At 35.7% G+C, this 24866-nt stretch overlaps 1 protein-coding gene across 3 annotated transcripts in view; it reads left to right on the top strand.

The window, feature by feature from the left end:
• The window catches only part of LOC105434342 (uncharacterized), a 55730-nt gene that overhangs the window by 2244 nt on the left and 28620 nt on the right, over window positions 1–24866 (top strand). For 2 of the 3 annotated variants that reach the window (XM_089073151.1, XM_011650040.3), the window contains exon 1: window positions 4920–5154. The exons of the other annotated variant lie outside the window; for it this stretch is intronic. The gene's annotated coding sequence lies outside the window, so the exon portion shown is untranslated. Of the gene's footprint in view, window positions 1–4919; window positions 5155–24866 lie in introns of those variants that run through there. 3 annotated transcript variants of the gene reach the window in all.

Raw genomic sequence — 24866 nt, 5'->3', positions numbered from 1 at the left:
GATATGTGATTACGTTTGACAAAAGAACAATAAAATGGATTTCTCGTTCCCATCTCGAAGGAAGTTATCGTGCACCAAATCGCCGATCGTGTTTATCACGCCGCATCGTGCGAAATGCAGTGGCACGCTAGAGGGGTACGATAGAAAGTTTATTGTCACTCTCGAAGAGTGAAGGGTGAGTTCCCCGCAAGAGATCAATGGCGTTCCGCAGGGGACGAATGAATACGATGCGGAACGAATTCTATAATTCGTGAAGCTCTGTCGTGGCACGCGTCGGGATCTACGAGTGCATTTGTCCTGTCGCAGTATAGAGAAAGACCGAAGAAAGACACCTAAATCCCCATGCGGCAAATGGAGCGTCTCTTGATTCGATAGTCGCAATAAAATTTATGGACGGCTCGGAATTTCGCAGAGCGGAGTGACGCGATCATCTCGGATGTTTCTATCGTCGGGAAAATGCCTCGTCGATGAAGTGCTAATAACCACGGCACCGGATCGTAAACGATATCACAGACACTAGACACTTCCTTTCCTCTTCTCTTAAATTACTCGTTTAGCTTCGAAGAGGCAATAAGGAATAACTGTGTTTAATCTAAATAATACAACTCGCGGAAGCGAGTATTATTATTTGTCTGCTTTAAATTGCGCCCGCGAGTTGCAGTTTTATTACATCGTAAATCAAATCTACAAAGCATTTTTTATTATAAATTTTTCAATTTCTTTCTTAATTTCATGGAAGAAAATGACGATCGTAACGTGAAATGTAATAACGAAGGATATAATAATAAGTAACGTAATATAATAATTAATCTGGTGTTAAAATTATTAATTGATGAAAGTTTGTGATAAGTACTTGCAATGTTTGTGATGAATACTCAATACTCGTTTGATGCTCTACTGATATTCGCACCTGTATTTTGCATAGTTATACTTGTCATCGGCGAGCTTGAATTTGCTTAGCTAAGTGATATCATGATAGCGACTATGCGAAATATGCGGGTATAACATTGGCATTCACGGTCGATTTGTAATGATCCAAGGTTCTACAATGCCAAACCCCTATCTGACTCAAGGTTCCAATAATAATTATCACTCGCCAGCCTTCTCACTCGATCCTTCGGAATTTATCAATACGAATATTTCCATATGGAACACTCAACTTTCGGTTTACATTTTTGCACACTTATCTCACCGGATTTTACGTTACGTACGGGTTTACGATTCACGATTACATTTGATAGCCTCGAGTAATTTTGTTTATTCGAAATAATATCCTTAATCACGTGACACTTATGACTCTACGTAATAAAGCTGGAATTAATTAAATATTGTTAAATTATTAGCATATTAGAATTAATTAAAAGTTCACATATACACATAAAATTGTGTGCAGTGTAGAAACAGTTGGGATTGCGATTTTAAAATATCGAGATTGAAATCGAAGATGAGAGCAGCCGGATCTGCTTCTTATGATTGTATGCGTGCCATAGACTACGATCAAATTTAGTTAGTGTGGCTTTGATAAATGAAACCATTACGTTGCTAGACCTATAATTAATTTACACTTTAGATAAATGCATTTTCATTATGGTTGAAGCATATGTCGTGGACATTTTGTAACTGTCCAGTCTTGAGAAGATTTATTTTATCGTTTGTTAAAAGAAAGTAATTAAATATTAACACTAGAAATACACAAAACAAGTATTTTTTAATTTAGTAATAATAACCTATTAATTTATATCTAATTTATTATAAAATTTATATATAAAAAATAATAAAAAATCATTATTAACATAAAGATCTAGATATGAATGAAAAATATCCGTATTGTATATTTTTTAGTGTTAAACAGTTTGTCCATTTATAAATGTTTGCCCATCTGCCCATATATTCCGATTATATTTTGTTCTACTAACAAAATTACATATGATTAATATCTAGTGTCATTAATACATGTCTCATTATTTAGATTGTTATGTTATTACATTATGAAAAAATGTATTAAAAATAAGTAAGGTAAATATTAAAGAACGATATTAATATGGGAGATTGTGCGAACAGTTTGACTGCATATAATCGATCAGAATAATCCACGGACCTTATCTCTAACGTGCATCGACAGATGTGACCGGCAAATGCTATTACGCACTGAAAACGCGTACCTATATTTATTATCTATTATCTATTCTTTTTTGCTGCACGCTGTCAACGTTTTGTTAGCTCTCGAACCTACCAAATGCTTAGTGAAATTTTTAATGGACAGATTTATTCGTTACTTTTTTATTTAAAAAATTTTTTCCTTTATTAACAATTTTAAAAAATATGCCGACGCAAGAATAAATATACGAAAAATATTATTTAATAACAATTAAACTAGATTCAAATTCTTCATTTTTTAACAAGTTTTTAACAAAATCTCTAGGTTTAACAAAATCTCTAGGTCTTAGCATTGAAATATAAAAAGGGATAAATTAAAATTATGACGTAATACAGACAGACACCGGGCTGTCGACCAAGAAATTTTTCGGCTCTTCTTCGACGACGATGTATCGAACCTCCTCGCAGCTGTGAGGCGGTCGCGTGCCCCGTTCGTAACTTAATCCCCCGAAACGAATATCCACGATACAGTTTAATTAGCTAAGTATGCCTGCGGCGGGACACCATTACACCGCACTTTACTACGCTATGGGGCGATATTCTCTCTCGTCCTCAAGACAAACAACCGGTCTCTCAAAAGGGTGCCTCGCACAAAATCTCCAGTCACGCTACGAAATGGAATAAACGTTATTGATACGAGCGCTTTAGGTTGGATTGCGGGGTGGGGGCTGTACGACAGGGGGTTCTTACCATCACGCTGGTAAGACGTCAGAGTAGATTGAATGAGACAGAAGAACAGGCACGAAAAATTCTTACAGATCGAAGAATGGAGAAAGAATTGAGTGTCACACACTATCATTTCCTCGCTCGTTTTCATGTAACCGATGTTTCATTGAAAAAAAGCATGTTGCATTGTATCATCGATTCAGTATGCATTTTGCAACTAGAGTATGCAATATAAAAATATAGAGACATAAAATAAAAAAGTAAGAGTAAGAATATATAAAAACACGGAAGTATTTTATTAAATATACATTTTATTAAAGATATAGATATAACATTTCAATATTTAATTAGACAATACCAATGTATAGAGTTTGTGATTTATTATGACATTATACGTATATAAAATATGGAATAGTCGTTTATTTTGTGATGGCACGCGAGGCGAGTCATTCGAGACATCTGTCTTTAGGTTTCCACGTGTCAATGAAATAAAAAAGATAATTGCGTCCGAGGTGGACCGTTAAATTTTTTTAATCGAAACCTATAAATCCAGTGCTTCGCTCGCGAACCAAATGGCTTGTCACCACGTTGTAATCGCGATGGTTATTGGATCTGTTCTTCAGGAATTCGATAAATTATTACGGTAATAGAATGAACGCGATACGGTGATCGGAATTGAATCGACCAGGAGCTTAAATGCGAAGCTATCTCACGAACATTGATGCTATCCCTTCGAATGATGAATCGGACAACGCTCGATTCTCATCGTCTGACGTCTCAATTTCCGTAGCTCCGCTATGCGGAAGTATGATTAACCGTTTAACAAGGCACAAGAAACAAAACTTGGCAATTTCAATTCTCTCTTTTGAGATCAATTTTTTATATGTGATACACATGCAGCTCTTAACTCAAAAATAATTCAAAAAAGCTTTATTAATTCAAGCAATCTATTATGTTAAAATTACGTTCAAATTTCAGATACTGCGTTAAACATCGGGAAATATTATATGTTTTGTTCCTCGTGAACAAGCGTTGTGTTTATTCGATAGAACGGTAAAGTTTCATAGAAAGAGTCAAAATTAAAGTGGTCGCTTTGTTTCTAATCGACACCACCCTTCGTCCATTCAAGGGCTCATTCCGACAGCACAACGCTGTTACTACAAAGGCACCCTTTTATATGTATGAACGGACACAATCCCGTTTTATTATTATCTATTGTGTATGCACTAACAATCACAATGCAATTTTGTTTATAAAAACGGTATTCATTAATTACAAACAATTGTATCTATTAATTAAGCTCATTCCTACTGATACATTAGACTTCAAATTATGTTTGATGTTAATAAAAAGTAAACTAATAATTAAGATTCAATTATTTTATATATTATATAAATGTTATATTTTGTTGTTATAGCAACATTATATTAGAATTATCATGTTATATATACATTTAGGATAAAATATTATTTTGCGTTACGCGTTATAATTAACTACGTTTTGGAAAAGCATCTAGAATTTTACTAATAGAGAGTTGCAGTTGTAAAAATATAACACCTCGCAGTTTTCGCAGAATCGATCCCTTCGTTATTACAGTGGTTCCCAAAGTATATGGACGCATCGTAAATTAATTATCCGCAGTAACGTTCTTAGAACGCGCGTGCAATGTTGTTCGCGAGTATCCCCCCTTTCTCTTGGCGACTATTACAAAAATGACGTGGTATTAAAGCACGAAATTCCCATTTGCGAGCACTCTTTTGCAATGTAACGCGCTCCAATTTTCCCTATAGCAGCGCCGGCATTTGTTTCCCTTCGTTTTCTCCACCCTACTGGCCCGTGGTCGCACAATGTTGCGCAGAATCAAGACTCAAGACAATCGACTTGAATAATTGATGGCCATCGTCGAGACTTGCTGGGGAAACTTTCGTTACTCACGGTGCGTTATGATGATGGTTTTCCAGCTACGAAGTTATTTTTGCCTTGCTCTGCGCAGAAATTTCTACATTGCGTTTATTCGTCGCTTTTGCGCACACTTGTTACGTGTCGTATCGAGAATCGATACCTGGCCAGTCCCTCTCTTTCCTATACCTAATAAACACAAAGCGAACGATCTTGACGTAGGACACATTATATTCTCTCGGTTGGAAATTCGGTGCGGAACGCTGGCATACTGATCAGAGGGTGTCCAAGGGTGGAAATTGCAACAGGTGGGCCCTTTGGCGAAGCCTCGCGACGATCCCTTTTTACGCCTACCTACCACCTTATCGTTGCATCATGGTGAACGTCATGAAAAATTGCCGAATCGAATGGTAAAGAATCGGATAATACGAGGTAATGTTATTGCGAAAAAAATTTGAGATTCAATATAAAGAGATCTAAAGATCATGCGTAGATCACATAGTTTCTGCAAAAGTTTTTTTCATTCGGTTTAAACACACTGACATTAAAGAGAAAAAAATATTTAATTTACTGAACAATAGAAGATTACACAATCTGAAAATTAAATAATAACATTTTGCACAACTGATAAAAAGGGAAACATTATATTTACTCTATACAGTTTCTACATTATATCTACTCTATACAATTTCCATGAATAATATTATATATTATTGCGAAAATTGTACGAATAATTCGTATAAACGATATAATTATACGAATAATTCGTATTGAGAGATACGGATTACGGGTACAACTATAAATACGTTACGTTTGTTAGCGTGAATATTTTATTAAAGGTATGCAACGAAACGACTGTGCTGCAATACTGTATTTACATGCTTCCGGCATTGTATTCTATCTACATATATTTCGCAATATATTTTAATATCATGTTCGTCGTATTCACCTGCACGGGAATCGAAATAATTGCCGTTCATCGTGCCGCATAAGAGCGTACGCACGCGCCATATGTCGTTATTTCAATAAATGCCGAGGCAACGCCGTAAATACGGAGATACTATAATGCGTACTTTGGTGCCCCCCCGCGTTGCGAAAGGTCTATCATTTTCCATGGGAACCCGTAAACGCTTGTCGATGGCGTATGACGCCTCCGTGGGAATTTTTTCAGTCGAACGTATCAGTCGAATCCAATAATTTTATCGTTAGAAGTAGTTTATAAAATTTTTATATAAGTACAATATTATTCAGAACTGAACTTGTCAATTTTAATATTCTTGTAAATCCATATTCGCGTACCATTGCTCCTAAAATCTTTATTTCGTTATTATTTTCTTTATCTTTATTCGTGTTCGATATAAACTATTGTTTTGTACATTCTTTGCCTCTTGTTTGTTACTATCGACACGTCATATTTGCGACAGTTTTTCTACCGATATATTTCCAACTTATGTCTAACAGATGTACACAACCGCGGATTTGTTTTCCTTTCTTTCTTCTTGGAAAGGCACTAATCGGTATTGATACAGCCCCGATAAATTTGTCTATTATCAGTCTTCTTTGTTGTTTTGCCAGTATAAATCGGAAAACACGATAATTTCGAGTCTTATTATCTAGAATACCTTCCTGCGACTTTTATGTTTTCGATATAATTTCAACATCTCTAGCAAAACATGAATTCTTTTTATTTATTCTCTAAGAAAAATAATTTTACAATTTTATTTAAATTTATCTTCTTAATTCGATCTTGCCGCTTAAATGTTCGACTTACCAAACTTACCAAACTACATATCATTTAATAAATAACGTTATAAATTTTTTTAATTATACTAATTAATTATAAACAATTTCTATATGGAATTTATTAAAAGTTGAATAATTAAAATATTAATCTTTCATTTGGAATTTCTTCCATCAGATCGTGATATTGCGACCGCATTTTCCTATTTTTTTATAACGTGTACACAGCGGTACTTAGATTGCGGCTCCGGTCGCTCACAAAATAGCGTGCAATCTACATGCTCTAATCGCCCAGCGAAAGTTTAAGACATCGATCGATATCGTGTCGCTGGAAAGAAAAGGCGGAGAGGAACTTAATTGGCGAAGGTAAAGGAGAAAAAAAGAAAAAAAAAAAGCGCAAAGGACCATAACGGCGATCCACGAAACGGATCAGTGTTGCCGGTTGGCTGTAAGCTGCAATTTTCTGGTAATCATTTATCCGCGACACAGTGTTACACTTTCACCCCTTTCTGGCACGAATAGGTCCGGCCGGCGTACGTACCGTATTACGCGATTTAAACGCAGATCGCAGATTAGCGCAGCAACCGCACCCGGTATGTGGAACGCTGATTCGCGATAGCATATCCTCTCGCCACGAAATATCCGTGCTTGATGAATTATTTACTTTCTTTCCATTTATTTCACTACTTATTTTCTGCTTAATAAAACGCTGCGTTAAGTCTACAATTTGATTAAGTCGATTTACAAAATTGAACATTTTATACGTATGTATGTATATTAAAATTATATATATATATATATATATATATATAATTATATATATATATATATAATTTTATATTATATATATGTATCTTATATGTGTATAATTATTATTTTATTTGTTAAAATTAAATAAAATTTTGATGACTCACTCTACTACAAATAGGTTCGTATTCGTGCAATTCGAAGAGCTCGGATTTACGTAAATGTAATAATGTACGATAACAAGATGTGAAAAACCTTAGTGCTATAAAAGTTGACGTATCGTGCCAGGACTTTAATCTCATGTTTCGATCTAGCAGGCAACTTTGTTGATAAAGAGCTTTCACGAGCTAAATGAGCAACTTCGATGTTTCTTGTAGGCGACTTGCAATTAATAAAGAGCAAGCTTCGCCGGAGTAACGATAAAACTTGTCGGACAAAAAGCTTCATTGTTTTGCGTCGACATTTTATTTGCATGGCTTTCCAAAGGTGTATTAAGCGAATCGCAAAATTGACGTAGTAATAAAAAATTTTTTAATTTGATTTCGAAGCAAAAATCTTTACATTAAAATCATTAGATCATTATATATTAATATTCCATATCGGATGAAAAATCTTTTATCTACCAACTTGACTCAATATTTATAACAAACTTTGTATTCACGTGTATTATACTATTAATTTTTATTTTATTTTATATATTGGCACATCTCTGAATATATGAAAAAAATATTTTTGTTTAATGAATTAGATGCAAAATTCACACACACACACACACACACACACACACACACACACACACACACACATATATATATGTATATATGTAAAATGCATCTAATTCATTAAACAAAAATATTTTTTTATATATTCAGAGATGTCAATATATAAAATAAAATAAAAATTAATAGTATATATGTGTGTGTGTGTGTGTGTGTGTGTGTGTGTGTGTGTGTGTGTGTGTGTGTACACACACATATATATGATATTGTATATTAGATTTTGCATATTGGAAAAGAAAGATTCCTAAAGTAACGATTTTAATGTTAATTTAATATCCGATTATGCTGTTAGGCGAGGGTCGGATTTCGATAACTAGACGCATCTCCATTGATCCTCTCTCGTTCTTTTATCAACTTTTCCCCGAGAGGTGACGTAACGCGTCGTATCAGAATCCCTCATCCCTGGACCCGCGATTTGCGATCTCTCGATTCTCTATTGTTGCGAAGGGTACGTCTCTGTTTCGTATCTCTCTTATGTGACACTTGAATGACAGGTCGCTGGGGTTTCGGTGACACCGTAATACCGGTCTGCACTGCAATTTCTGAGATTGGGCTGTCGTCAATTACTTATTCCAATTATCATGTGTTACACATTAAAACCGTTACAATCAGCCGTATTCTTAGGTTTGAACTTTAATATTAATGATTTACTATTTGAAGTTAGGAAAGTAAAAAAAAGATTAATATGAATATTTTTAGACATAGATGTTTTTAGACAAAAGAGAGAAATTAGAATTTACTTTTGCTTAATTTCAAACAAATTGACAATGTAATATTGGTAATTAACATATGTTAGTATGTTCGATCAATAACTTTATCAATCTTGTTGAACCGTTTAACTTTTGTAGCGCTGTCACAATATGCGAATTGGCCATACGCGGCCCTATCTTTAGAACATGTTATCTTCGAAATTACCGAATCTTAAAATCCGATTTACGATTTAATCTTCTCGCATGTCAGATTTAATTTGTATTATCTACTATATTAATATCTGGAACAATGCAAATTTATTCTGCGGCTAATGGGACGAAGCTGTTACTTTCCGAAAGTATGTATAATTTTGCGGAATTTAATCAATGATAGCTAGAATATGGAAGATGTTTAAATATCGATCACCTGGCACACATGTATTAATTTACACATACCGGGGAATATTTCGTATTGACCAAAGTAAATTTAAACCGATCTCCACCGCGCAGTAATTAAAATGGATGCATAATTGATCATTTTATGGCGATTAATACCTACACAATGTATAAAATTTGTTTAAGCCAATCTGATTATGGAATATAATTACTACAATATAAAATGTTGTTTGTTATGTCTCAATTACGTTATATAATTCCGCGCGTAACATACAAGTTATATTACATAAATTGTCGTAATTTACTGCTTATTGACTTTTTATCATATATATATATATATAAATTGATTATTAATTTCGCGTACCTAGCGATTTTCTATTAACTATGAGAATCGAATCTTTCCATTTTCGTCTATTCACTCAATGTATTACAAAAGATGATGTGAAGATAAATTTAATTATTAGATTTATTATTCAGTTGATATAATTGAACTAGTTAACTTAATGAAATTAACAAAAATGTGAATTTGACATATAGATCGGTTCTATTATGCCCTTCAGAATCGACGTAAAAGGGATTGTTTTAATATTCCTGGCTATCGACTCTTATTAATTATCGCTCACCTTCGAAACTCCCAATTTCGGTATTCAGATTAATGCGGGATAAAGACGGCGGAGAGTTCTCACGAAGCAATCATCGCGGAGAGCCTTCGTGCCAGACGACAGTATGCGCGCCACTTACGTACGTAACGTAAGATCACTATCGGGCCGTACTCTCGCGCCGGTAATATTCATCTCAGGTACCGATTTAATTGTACCTCCTATGCACCGTGTCCTCGAGTCGCGGCCGCATTATTACAAGAACTAATCTTGTGGATTGGCAGCAACGATAATGCCGTTGCAAGCGCAAATGTTGGAAAAGGGCAAACACAACGTACGATAGACGTGACCGCGAATTTTGCGTCTCTTTTTTTTACGGACTTTAAAGCTCCATTTTTCTTTATTTTCTGTTAAAGATCTATTTCTACCCATCAAATCCATCAAATCCCATCAAACAAATACTCTCACTAAATTAAAGTCACATTTGTACAGTGTTTGAAAATCTGTAAACTAACACTTAGTTTCACTTAGTAGTAACTTGGAATCTTTGAATTAAAATTATAATTAGTTATTAACAGCAAAAGAAACTAGTCAGTTTCTGATCAGTTTTATTAGCTAAATTCTCATTATTTGAGTAGGATAGTAATTGGACAATAAATCTAGTCAATTTTCTACTTCTAAAAATGATACTAAGTTTAAAAAAAATTAAATTTGAACCAAGAATACGATGATTTTAAATTTGCATAACAATTATTTTCTTATTTAAAATATTTCGCTTTTGTAAATAAAAAAAGTATTGATTTATGCACAAAAATTATTTTTTTCTTCAAATTTTCTTCAAAATTTAATCCATTTTATTTAATAAAATCCATTTTTTCTGAAACAAAAATTTTTGCTTCAACATACAAAAGATTTGAAGAACGTACTCAAATAAATCTTTCTTTAGCTTTTGTAAATTTTGTATTATTTTTTAGGAATCTAAAAAATTTATTTATTCATTAATTCAAATAACAGAGATACCGTATAGTAAAGATAATTCCGAAATAATCCGTTCTCTTCTCTTTGTGAAATAACTCACACGTCACGACGTCCGCACACGTCGATGTATTCCCTCTCAGGAAAATGCATACGACATGATGCACGAAGACCATTTTGTTCGCTTTTACGGTAAATTAGAGCCGACGTAAGAGAGCTTTCTTTGCCATCGTTTATTCCCTTTGTAGCACCGTTATTCGGTGTCACGGCGACGTATCGTCGCGAAAAGCGACGGTCACGATAAAGAGCCGAAGAAGAAAGCCAAGGTTCTATCACCCTTTCTTGACCCCCATGAGTTCATTGACACCAACCGTGACACTTTGAAGTGTACATCTGTCGCGATCCGTAGTTATTCGCGCGAAAGTCTATGGAGGATCTTAATACATATATCGCTTTAATCAGACCTCGCGCCTTGCCAAAGGCCGTTACATAAAATTATTTATACAGCCATGTCCCAGAATTTCTCGTTCGATTTTAGTGATAGGCTTTTTAGTGACAGACACTAAGATTAAATTATTTTGTCATGAGCGTTATTAAATAATAATTTTAATATTTTAACAATAAGGGACTGAAGTCAATTAGTAAGTAAAATTTATGATGTGTATAACAAAATATATTACTAGAAAGACGCATACTGAGAAACCTTTCTTGAAGAAATAACACAAGATGTTGCGAAGCCGTAGAAATCGCGCCTAAATTGACTCCAGGCCGGCTGTCCTTCGCGTTCGTTTTTTTTTTATTTTAAGTATCTCCTAATCGCGAGATCAGACATTTTGGGAAACCTATCCTCGAAGAGCCGACTATCATGAAGCAAATAATTCGTTATTGTAGCGAAAAAGACACGAACGAGAAGCCTCTGAGAAAATCCCACGCGACGCGTATATGGTTTCCGAATATTTGTGATTGTGCAGTCATCCAACGAATTTATTGCTTAATTTTAATCTCATTGCTAGATTAATTTAAAATGAACCTTAAAAGCAATTGCATTAACATTCTCTCTAATTATGACATATTGAATAGTAAAAATTAAAAAAAAATATCAATAAAAAATTACACTTGGTTACTTTTCAACAAAAGAAAAAAATAATTACAAATACATCGCATCATTTTAGAAAGCCTTATAATATTCCCAATTTTATTATTATTTTAGTATTTTCTTATGCATTATTAAAGAGCGCTAACTTTTTTTCAAAGAGAAAAATGTGTTTTTAAAAAGGATTTGGATTTTTTAGAGGGTCGGCAAATATAATTGTTTCCCACGCTGTGTATAATTCTCGAGACGTAAGGGATGGTTGTTGCGCATTGCGCTGTTCGACAGGAGGGTACACATCCCTCGTATGTATACAGGTGGGACAAATTTCTGATGTTTATGAGTAACTATGGGAACCTGTATCCATCACCTCCCAACGAATCGCCCGTATATTTTTTATTTTTTACATTTTATAAAATTCAACTATCTAATATTTCTTATTTTACGAAAGAGCCATTTCCTCGATGAAAAAAGGAAACGCATGACCGCGTGTGTCGCGAGGATATCGATGACCGAGTATATCCTTAGTATCGATCGCATGACGGATCGCGATTGGGACTGCGAGAATATCATGGATAGACAGGACGCGCAAGTGCAGGAAGGAAGTGTCGCGGTCGTTCTTCCGGGCAGCTGGCCTGGATATATCGGCGTGTCCCAGCATAGCGTATAGATACGATGGTAAAATAATCCACTATAGGACACCGTACAAGTGCCATTACCGCACAGGGGGTGCCCGGGGCTTCATTTAATACCTCGCGAGTACATAATTAGGATCGGGATAAATATAATATCCCATATTTAATATCTCTCTTTATTATGCTGTCTGCGAAATGTCTCGTTTCGCTGCATTTTATCAATAAGATAGTGATAAGATAAGATACAGAAATTGAAGTTACAGAAAATAGCTTATGTAATAATTATAATTGAACGTAAGAGAAGATTTTTTTGGAGTTATGAGAATATTAACAAATTATAAAATATTAAAATCGCAGTATGTAATATATATATTAACTTGTTTGTAATTTTTTTATAATAAGAATACACCAATTTGTTTGATACGTATGAAGACAATAAGAATTTTAATTTCATCAGTCATTTAAAATTGTAAATAACGTTTTCTTTATCTTATCGCATATATTGAAAAATATTTTAAGAAAAAATAAAATGGAGGAACATAAATGAAATATTTAATAAATAGTTAATTAGGATTGGCAACATTAATATAGCTGTCAGAATAGCAACTAAATAAAGATATAGAAAGATATAGATCTTTTCACGCATCTGAAACATATTTTCGCGACAAAGCGGGGCGGTAAATTGAGGAAACAATAATGAAATACGATCCCCTTCTGGCACGTTAATAATCTTCGATTAAAAGTTCATTGCAGTCTGGAATTTTAATTGCTATTAGAGCGGCGTGTCCATCGGTTATATAATTACGGAATGCGCCCGCGAAATCATCGAAGTCTCGTTCTCGGGGACCGGCATTCATTAGCCGATGTTCGCCTCGACCTGCCGCGAACAATTTGCAATATTCCTTACGAAGTACTCGAAAGTTTATGAGGGCGCCCGGTCGGTTGCTTCTCCGTCGCTACTGCAGCTAATTTGCAATCTTGCGAAGCGAGAGAGAGCAAAAGAACTCGACGGAGAAAAATACATTTTTAATACGCGCGCCCGAGTAAAGTACCCGAAGTTTAATATTTCATTATCCTCTATTTATCGCGAGAAAATTACATGGAGGTTCAATGTACCGGCGACGTGCCTGGACCTTTTCGATAAATTCAGCGCGGTCCCCACTACTCTCATCGTCCCACTTCCATCGTTTTAATATAAATCTCAGAAATAATCTGCCTCATAAAAGCCGCGTTTAAAGTCTAACAGCGTTATTTAAAATAGTTCCTTCCTTTTCAGTAAAATTGATTTTTAACGGTGAATTTGACTTTTTAACAGCGAGTTAACCATAACAAATGAATTAATAAGTAGTTTTGTTATTATTATTATTATTATTATTATTTTTAACTATGATATTATTGAAAATATCTTTTTGAAAATTATCTTCCTAATGAGAAAAGAGAAATCGCACATAGCGTATTCAAGGGGAACAGTAATCTGTAAAATCTCGATTTTTTTTTTTTAAATAAATTTCTTGACATCGTGTAAAATACCTTCAAATGAAATTTATCGTTTTCGAATGAATATACATAGTCTACCCGCAGGTTTTCAGATCTCATGGAATGTAAAATCTAAGTAATACGCGTATCGAGCCCGTATCCATCGCAATGACTACTTACTCGTATATGGGCACTCGAAGAAGAAAGCCCGACGAGAAAGACGAAGCCGAGCTTCAAGAGACTCTTTCTCAAATCGAAATTCCGTTATTATTCTCGCCCCTATGGATCTAAAGTTATCTCGACCACCGTCTTACGGACGAATCTATTAGTAGATCGTTATTACAAACGGATCTCGTAAGTCATCCATACATTCTCGAGAAGGAGACTAACCTCGTTAAGGACCTTGTCATTGAATGACAATTCAAGTCTGCGGGCTACACGAATTATTCAGCATTGATATTTACGAGAATTTTAAATTCTGCTGGTATAATTATTTTTTTTATCCCGAAACTGTCTGAGCTTAAAAATCTTGTAAAAAAAAACTATCCAGTGGCCTTAATTAATGAAATACGATTAAGATATATTACTGTTCCCTTTTCACGACTAATCGTACTTATTTATAATTTTATCACTTGCATTTTGTTGTAACATGCAATGCTGTCATTTGTTATTAATTTCATTTCATACATATATCTCGATTCCCAAGCCTTGATCCATTTTCTCGCGATACAATTATTATTCTTTCTTTACAAGTTTGAAACAAGGAAACCGTTCCCGCATATCGATTCGAGGATCGATTGCCTGTGGCCACGATGACTTTTGTGTGTGCACTCCGTGCGATTAAGATCTTTTGGGGCTTTTTTTCTCCGCGGTAACTGGCGATACCAGACACGTTCTCGGCATGTGGCCAATACACATCAACCATGGCGATACGAGAGAGAGCTCGCGTCCCCGCTGCGTGTTTCGTGCATTATACGCCGTATTTACCGAGGGATGCTGGTGGACAGATGCGTAAGTGGACGCAACCCCTGCTCCCCTCTTCCTCTCGAAAAAGGGAGAGGAGAGGACGAGGGGGCATACGAACATTAGCGGGCACTGCATTCCTTTCTCGTTCCTTTCCGATGAAAAAGAATTCATATTCGACTGATGGTGTCACGTAGGAAGTAGCGCGATGACAAATATTTCACAACGCTAGAACACGGAGTATACATTTAACGATAATTTATTTTAATATACAAAATAATAATAAAAAATACAAAATAATTTATATTTATTGAGCTATAGTTTATTTAAAAATCATATATGTTATTTGTAATAATTGCACAATGATATGATCCGCTTTGCCAGAGAGATTTCGTATTGTATGAAGTATGTGCTCTCTCTTTGCCAGGACCACCCGAACGTTTTTTGCTCGGTAGTTCCAACACTTCTGAACGCGTTTCTTTTATTTCTAGTCGCTTGACTTCATATCGCCTGTGCCGATTTGTCGAGTGCACTCGCGCCCTTTCTTTGCGATCTATTGTGCGCTACCCGTTGTACGCTTGCACCGAATGACAATACGCACAGTTCTACTCCCTCACTGAATTATCTTTGAAAGCGTATCTGTGATTGCGGAAAAATCAGTAGCCTTTGAATTTTGAATAATAACAATTATAAAATGTAACAATAATCTTAGTTGAAATCTTTTGCCTTAGGAATTTTCGCACTTATCAAAATTGTATAAAATTCGTTAATCGGTCAAGAAGTAGTTATAATTATTATTTAGAACTTTTACGATAAACATCTTAATTTTTATTTATATTATATAAAATGGAACTTAATAATTTCGTCAAAATAATTAATGCATTTGAAAGTAACAACGAGATGGCATATACACGAAACGGGGATGCACGTGATTTCGATCACGGCGAAATAATCGATTAGCAACGTTGCGTTTATGCGAGGGAGTGAGCGGGATACATCGGTCTTTTGAAGTATCACGAGAGAGGCTTTCATTATGTACGACGCGTGCCCGCATCATCGAGTCTTCGCGCACAGATGCGTATACTCTTATATCTCGTATCTCTTGTGAGAAAATGCGAAATAGTTATTGTATGAATACCGTGGTACCATTCGAGTATTGCGGACGAGATGCATTCTCATTCGAAGTGGTTCTTTAGGATTAGATGTAAGTGGCATCTGCCTGATTAACTATAGGTCGATACCGCCGAAAAAAATTATTTCTGATTTGTTATAACTTGATTGACAATATACAATTTGTTGAGATAGGTAAAAAGTTGACGCGACTAATTAATATAAAATACCTAATCAATATGAAATAAATATAATTGCGAATATTAAAATCGAGATTTGTTAAAATCGACGCGAGACAAAATTGTTATCGATCTTGGATGAGTCTGCATGAAATGAAAATTAAATTTGGACATTGAGCCGAGCACTTCCATCTCGCAAAAGATAATACTGTGTATATTAATTTTTTTTCTTTTTTTAACAATCGATCGACGATCAAATACAATTATCAGTATGTCAAACATAATCGCGTGCGTTGCGGTGAACAGAGGGTTGCGCATATGATAACGTCGCGGGACATAATGTTATCCGAGTTCACGACAATGTGATAAGTCGGTGTCACTTTGCATGGCGAACGATAAAGCCTTTATCACCTGCGGTTTACATTCACGTGGGCAAATAGGGGGCAATAATCTTTTTGTTTCTTTTTTTTTACATTTTCGCACCCCCCCCAAGAAGCGCAAATGCGAATTTATATTTCAGATTTATCGCTTCGATTTCGTAAAGTCATAATCGTGAAAAAAATGACGATTATTTCCTTTCGTTATCCTATCATATTTGTTTCAATTTTCATATAAATACAAAAAAGTTCAAATTTGTGCAACACCGCCTCGCTCCCACGTTTAGAAAATATTTTGTGCAGTTTTACGAAGGAAAATCCGTCGTGGATCAGAATATAAATCAGTCGCAGAGATTGAAGGGAGTTGTTTCTCCCCGATTCACGATATATAGAATTATTTCGCAGCCGGCAACAACGTGTGTCCCTCTCGCCACGTGCTCGCAGATCTTATCTATGAGAAACGTATGGAAATAAGGTGCAAGCCGCAAAATCGGCACGGGGTGTAATATCGGTACGCTATGGTGGGCATCCCGTATCTCTCATTGGGGCACGCGTCCACTGCATATCTATTCGTGCACGCGCATGCATGTGCGCACCTATCGTTGGTATTGCCATGCTATATTGCTCTGATATTTGTGAACACTAAGCCATCTTTTGTAATTTCATTTGTTAAAAAAATTCTTTAAATACAAGCCTGAGAAAAAATCCGTAAAATAACATTAATAACATATTGTTACTTTAATTGTTGTAATATACATTATATCTTATTTGGTTAAAAGTAAAATCTCATAAGAATTAAACATAAATTATTTTCTCAGTAAGAATTAAAAATAAATCCAATGATTAACTTTCTATTTTTAAAACTAAAATCCAAAATTGACGTTTTCTGTGACGATGAAAATTGAAAGCGTCAATACTACCTTCTCAAAATTTAGTACAAATACGACAATATTCTTTTCTGATATATTTGCATCCCTCAACGTGAGTCTCGGCCCGGTGCGCGTAAGGGAGGGTGCACTGCCCTCCCCTCTTTCCCCCTCTGTACTCATGTGTATACATACGCGTGCAGGGCCAGGTGGTGTGACGTGGCTTTCGTATGGGGGCATGCACGCATGGGGGTCCTGCAAGCAGCTGCGGCCTGGATCCGACAATGCATTGGTATAAAAAAAGGAGTCGGGGCACGAGGCGACGAGACAGCAAGGGGGTCGACGGCGCGACGGAAGAAAAGAGAAGGACGCGCGGGGGTCGACATCATCGCGGCTTGGTGGTGCGCGATTAGAGGGAGTTCCGCCATAGGCTTAGGCTACTAACCATTCTAACATCCCTCGCTTAGAATGCCGGAATTTTTATTGGGGTGCCTGACCCGTCAGGATTTCGCAAGGCGTGATTGCGGATCTGAATAAAAATGATCTTCTGTTTTCAATGATAGGACCAGTACAGTTTCGTGCATTGGAATTTAAATGAGAAGTTAAAATAATAATAATTGCCGTACGGATGATTCTATAACATACATAGTTTTAGAGGCTTGCCTATAAATTATATTATAGTTTATATATAGATATCTATAATGTTTAGGTTAAATCAAAGACATGGAGTATATGCAATTTTATAGTTTATACATACATTGATATATTTATTAGAATGACTATAAATATTCTACATCAAATAATCAATGTACTCTAATCAATATTATATATTGCTTTTATAAATTAATGATTAATACTATTATGTCGCATTTTATTATCTTCGTTTATTCATGATATAATTTCATATATTATATTAATATTAATATTACACTTATATTAATATTACACTTTAATATACTTTACTATGAGAACAACTAATGTCATTTTTTAATATTATGTTCTACAAATATTCTGTATTACAATATATAAGTAATATACATAACATTTTTTTTTCAAACAGGAAATGATATAGATTATTTTTCTTGGATATAAACTTTAATTTTAATTCTGCCGCCAATGGGTCGATTATACGTCACGACTTACACTTGAGCAACTTGTCTCGAAGACGGTAAGAACTGTGACGTCACATCGGTTCACGTCACAAAACAGGTTGCAGGTCAAAAACGTGCGTGCGGCCCGGGCCTCCTTGGAACGTGGTGTGCGTAAGTCGTAAAATTCATTCACCCCGAATATCTCCACCGGCACCTTGTGAGGGGTTCCCTTCTTCGAGGGTGCACACAAAGACATGTTCCGGGGTCATACGGAGAAAAGACGTTTATACTATGCCAAGTGTACGCATACAAGACCCCTCATGAACTTGCCTAAAGAATTACTTACGGGGTGATCAAAGAGAGACACGAATACTAGGCTAAGTGCCACCAAGTGAGAAATTAAACAGGAAATGCAAGGTGTTAACATTCGTATTGTCAAATCGCGTAAGGTCTCCTTTGGACCTGACGAAAGGAAATCTTTTTCATATCGTTATCGATAAACCTCTTGAAAGAGGTACACGAAATAAAAATTAGAAAATATTTGTATTGATTTCAAAATTATATTTTACCGTATCGATATCTTTCAGAATTTGTTTTGTGATTAATATTATTTTTGAACGTGAAAAATGACAATTTTATTATTTAATTATAATTTTTATTATAATTGCATTGTGGTAAAAAAATTTCATTACGTAATCTTGTATATTGCATTCAACAAAATAATTACAAATTTCCCTTAATTGTATTTGTCGCATTTTTTTCGGTACTTAAAAATAATTTCCTTTTTTAAAAAATTTTAGGAAAAAAATTGTCTCTCTTAAATTATATAATAATGCTAATGTAACAATGACACAATACAATAATAATCTACATCCATACGAAACATTAAACAGTAGTATTGACATTGACGTGTGCATTCATTACTCACTCGACGATCTGATCTCGATATCAGATTTTATCAGCGTGACGATGAACAAACCATAACGTTCCGCACGCTAGGATCTAAAGGCAACTTCTAAAATCTTTACGTAGATAAGGATGCCTAGAACAGATGTTCTGCCTAGGCCGATGAGACTTCTGTCGGGCAACAAAAGCACCGAAACGTTCCGCCCAGTAATGAAGTGTTCTAATAAATAGTCTGGCGTGCTGGACGCTTCGCGCCTGTTGAGCCTACCCTCGATTAATTTAAGCCTCCGCAATTAGCCTCGATACGAATTAACCATCTTCAATAATGAGAACATAATGCACTTCGTTTTCAAATGACTAATTGCTTTAAAATTACCCATGTAATTAGAATTTAACTTTTTATCACAAATAAAGTAATAATATAATTGCAAGATGAAACAATATATTTTGATGATACTTAGCTAAATGTAATTGTTTTACTCTAAACTCTTTTATCTAGAGTAATGCGTCTCTCTCTCTCTCTCTCTCTCTCTCTCTCTCTCTCTCTTTTGGATACTGATTTATTTACCCAGTTTTTGCGCGACGCATTATTTTGATAAACCTCAGAATTTATTTAATTCGGGCCAAATAATTGATATCGAAATTTTGATTCGCGGTGGCGAATCGAGTCGGCATCCTCTAATTAATTGATGCGCCGTGATTATTGCGTATCGACTCGCCGGGGTAAATGGATATGAAATATTTCTCGCGTTCGCGACTCAATCACGTTAGACACTGTTCAGAAGACAGGCAAACAGCGAGCCGCCGTGATTTACCGGTGGGCGATTGTTTGCGATGCAAACGTGCCTGTCTCTGATGTGATGCCGATTCGAGAATTCCTGCAATGCGAGTGCGCGTATTGCGTGCGATAAGCCGGAACGATAATAATTCGCTCGCTACGTACCTCGAGGTCCTATAAAGATGCATACCTGAACGCGGTAATTAGATGAAACATTATTCAAGCATCGAAAAACTCGTAATTACATTTCGCAATGTTTCATGTTCAAAGTGATGATGTCGCACGCAAGTTAGTCATTAAACTGCACTTTATTCGCACGCGCATCGTTGCATTTTAAAACAAATATTCTAATAAGCACGACGTAATATGTGAACTAACAAATTAATAATTAAGAAGTGCATAAAAAATGAATGTTGAACCTTGCGCAAAATATAATGACGATGATGTACTACTTTGTATAGATCGAATAACTTTTTATTGAATTGCATTATTTTTCCTGAATCATGTTAAATTAATTACTTATTATATTTATAATATCGAATTCTTTCGTCGACACATTTTTACGATATTTCGTGAATACTAACTGCAACGCAATCAAAACGTATGGGTTAATGCAGCACTGTGACTGATATTAGTAACTGTGTGATATTCGCGTGACCAACGACGACATTTGGCATTGTGCGTAAATATTTCTTTTGTGGTTTCGTAATTTATGAACCATTGAACCTCTAATATCCTGTCGTCATTTAAATATTCGCTATCTCGAGTGAAAACACATGGCGTTTTATTTTTACGAACCACGTTGTGCGGGATGAGTTAAGATCGATATTGCACATTTATCTCGTGAAGGAATCGAATGTAAAACTATTGTGCTTGTTATGATATCATGATGTAGTTTTATTTAATGTAATAATGACTACTATAACACACATAATCGACAAGTGAATTAGTGAGACAAAATTTTTGTCATATAACATGAAAATGTTGAATTATAATTTTTAAATTATAGTAAAATGTATGCAGAAATATATTATAATTTTTGAAGTTATCATACACACACACACACACACACACACACACACACACACACACACACATTTATGTGTGCAGGCAAAAATTACAGCGATGTCTCGAGATACCGCTAGATTGATTTCGTAAGACAATTAAGAAAATGATAAAATCTGGGTGACGATGAAATGCGTTTGCGTTGGAGTACACACTTAGACTATACTTCAGTCTCGTTAAATTAATTACATCCACGATAATTGCGCGCATCAGGCGATGTCTGTCCGGATGCATTTACAATCGGATGTTATCGAGGGAGCCGAAATATGAGGGTTAGCATGATCTTAGACACGCAGTGATGATACGAGAACGTTATCAGTTTTGTCAAATTATATAAGAGAAAATAATAAGATTAAACAATTTGTTATTATTATTATTATTATTATTATTACAACACAATGATAATTTGTTGATTGAATTTTTCATCCTTCGGATATTTTCACAAGAACGAAAAAGATTACAATTTTAGTACACAGCACATTTCGAATTTTCTATGGCTTCAATTTTCATAATTAATGTTTGGCGTATTTACAATTTCTCTCGTTATCTTTATTTTCCAATGGCCGAGCGATTAATAACGGTGGATGGAGTCGCCGTGGCACGGTAAACAAATAACAACGGTAAATCGTAATACATTAGACGTAATTTTAGCGGTTTTATTTATACAATGCGATCATTCGTGTATTGACGCTATTCCCAGCGTGTCGTTGCTCTCGTTAATTAACGAACATAAATTTGTCCCGGGCTGAACAAGAGCTCATGCCGACCGCATATCTTTCCTCTGCATATCCCATATGGCGCGTGTGTTTACAAGCGCGTGCGGCATTACGATGCTTAGCTATTAATTAATTAGGAAGGCAATTACTATGCAGATAGATGTATCTCCCGCCGATCGCGGTTGCATCGCGTCGCGTCGCGTCGCGTCGCACCTCCTCCATATGCGGCACGTTTAAGCTTTTCATTTTCGGCCACGATGATTCGACGTAAATGGAACAGGTGGTTAATTTGACTAACCATAGAGTAACAGACCGAAATGACTACATCAACGAATCGGTAGAATAATTATATAATAAATACGTGATCTGATAGTAATGACAAAATCGTGTAGGAATTGTCATGTATGATCAAAACTGACTTTTTATATATGTACGTGTGTATTACATAATATTCTGATTTGTAAATATAATTATATTTTTATTGTTATTTTTCTCGGTGACCGCGTGCTTTTCGATCGGGTGTCTTTTGACATTTTGATTTGAAAGTCGAGAGCACGGCGAAAAATCGACGTGTTTTAAGGATAAACAAACGCATCGTCTGGAAAAACGATGTAGAAAGAGAGGCGGGTCCAGGGTTGAGGATAAGAGAAAGAGAAAGAGAGACGAATGCTGACTCGTGTGGTGAAGTATACTTCGAAATAGGTGGCTATCAGAGAGCCCGTAGGAACGCACGCACCAACGCACGCGTGCATGCGCGTTCATACGGCACGCGTGCAGCACTATGCACACGCTCGTGCCGCGCGCGGCGCAAACAATGGCGCAAAATCATGCATTGTGGCGGTGCGCATTGTGAGCCGGAAAGCTGTGACATCGAGTTCGGACAGCTGCGCGCTTTCGTTCCCCTCTTACCCTGATTCGATACCTCCCCCTTCGACATGTCCGTCTTCTTTCACCCCTCATATGCGGCGATGTTCCGGCTTCGGAGATCGAAGGGGAGAACTCGAATCCGGATCCGACCAGCTCGTTTGTGCGCTCTCTTTCTCTCTTTCCCTCTTTCTCCCTTTCTCCATATCGCCAAAGGCAAATATGCGAGGAAATCTGATTTGTCAAATATAATTCACATGCGTGACAAATCTTCAAAAGCCATTGTTTCCAGCAGCTAATTTATCCCAATTTTTTTATTTTTTGTATAATTTGGATAATTTGTATAAAAAAATTTGATGTCTAAAGTCATAATATCATGAATGATTGATTATAGATCGTAGAAAAAAATTATTTATTATGTCTCGTAAGTAAACAGTTTTGTAAATAAATAATTTTTACATAAAATGAGAATAATAATTATAGTAAAATCATATATTATTTTAGAATATACATGTGACCCATTGTACGAAAATTTTATTATAAAAAGTTTTGTTCTGTATTTTTATATATGTCAAGTCTTTGGAATATAAGAAGTAAATCGATTAAAGCAGGACATTTAGGAAGAAGAAGGAGTTTCCGCATTGTCAAGGTGCGCGTTTTTTCATAAACGTTTTTTTATTTCCTCTTTACGCCACGTCGTTTCCGGCAAAGATCATTGGCACCGGGTTAATGTACATAGGTGGAAATAACGGAAATCGGGATCAGGAAAGGTGCGTTCGACGTGGGAGGCGCTCATCGTGGAAAGGGTGTAGCAACGTAAAAGCTGAAAAATCTGGTAGTTAGTTCGACCACCTGGACAATTCTTCTGTGTTGCATTAGCGTGTATCGAACAGATGCGTTTGCCATTATGATAGCTTATAGCAGATTGACAAGAGGATTTTTATCGAGTTAAACGATCATGATTGTAATAATAATAAGTAGAGAAACAATGAAATGATAGTAGACAACACTTAATTAGCGACAGAAAACTGTTTATTATTCTGTTTAAGTAAAATATATATATATACCTATTTTCACTTATCTATGATTTTTTGGCTTTTCATTATCTTATTAAACGTATCGTTTTCTGATTTCTATTTATAAAACAAAAAAAATCTTTATTTTAAACCGAGGTAAAAAAATATGCAAAAATAAATATTAATAATTAAGAAATTGAAGAATAATAGCCAGAAAAGTTATTCTTTGAATTATTTAAATATGTATAAATGACGTTTCTTGATATCGATCTTTTCCCGAAATTAAAGAAACAACTTATGGAACAGTTCTGCAACGAGTAGTCGATCTCTTTTCGGGATGATAGATTATCGAAGAACCTTTCACAATTCTTTTCGTGGCGCGTGACACCAGCAGATGCAAAATCAGGAAGAGCAAACCCTTGACGAGGAGAGGCAGTTTGTTCCGCTCGACTACCGTGTGCAAATTCATACGCGACCCCTGAAAAAGTGGTGAGCACGACTTCTCGTTCCCCCGCGTACATGCGTTTGCTCGCCGTTTTGGCAAACATTTTTGACGTAACGCATCAGTTGTCAGGGAAGGAGAATGTCATTTTTCCCGCTTCGGCGTGCAACGAACAAGAAGGTTACTGATCAATTGGTTTGATATCCGGAATTTTGCCAAAAACAATCGTTAAAGCAACCGTGCATTTTATTCCTATCGCGCATCTAATTTTTGATAATTTTGACAAAAACTTCTAATTTTTTTATTAATACTATATCGAGGTACAGATACTGACATAATTTTTTTTCACAAAAATTTTTCACAATTCTTCATTCCTTTTTGGCCTGAAAGCCACTGCTCTATTATCTTACGGAAACATTGTTACGAGCAAGTTGGCACGCGCGGTTTCATTCACCGTCACGTTTTCGGATCAGACCGGAGGCACGAGGGGGCATCTCTATGGCTTCTTGCCGTAGGTCGCATTACGTCTCCGGGCCATTCATGGCTCGTAACCCACGTGCTAGATACGCACGTATGCTTTCACCACCATACACAATCTTCAATTCTGCACCTTTCTCCTCCATCTTTGTCTTTACTCAGGTTGCC

This window comes from Pogonomyrmex barbatus, unplaced genomic scaffold, assembly GCF_055798465.1.
Source record: "Pogonomyrmex barbatus isolate J1 unplaced genomic scaffold, ASM5579846v1 scaffold1, whole genome shotgun sequence".
Lineage (NCBI taxonomy): Eukaryota > Metazoa > Arthropoda > Insecta > Hymenoptera > Formicidae > Pogonomyrmex > Pogonomyrmex barbatus.
This window is presented reverse-complemented; position numbering and strand designations above follow the sequence as displayed.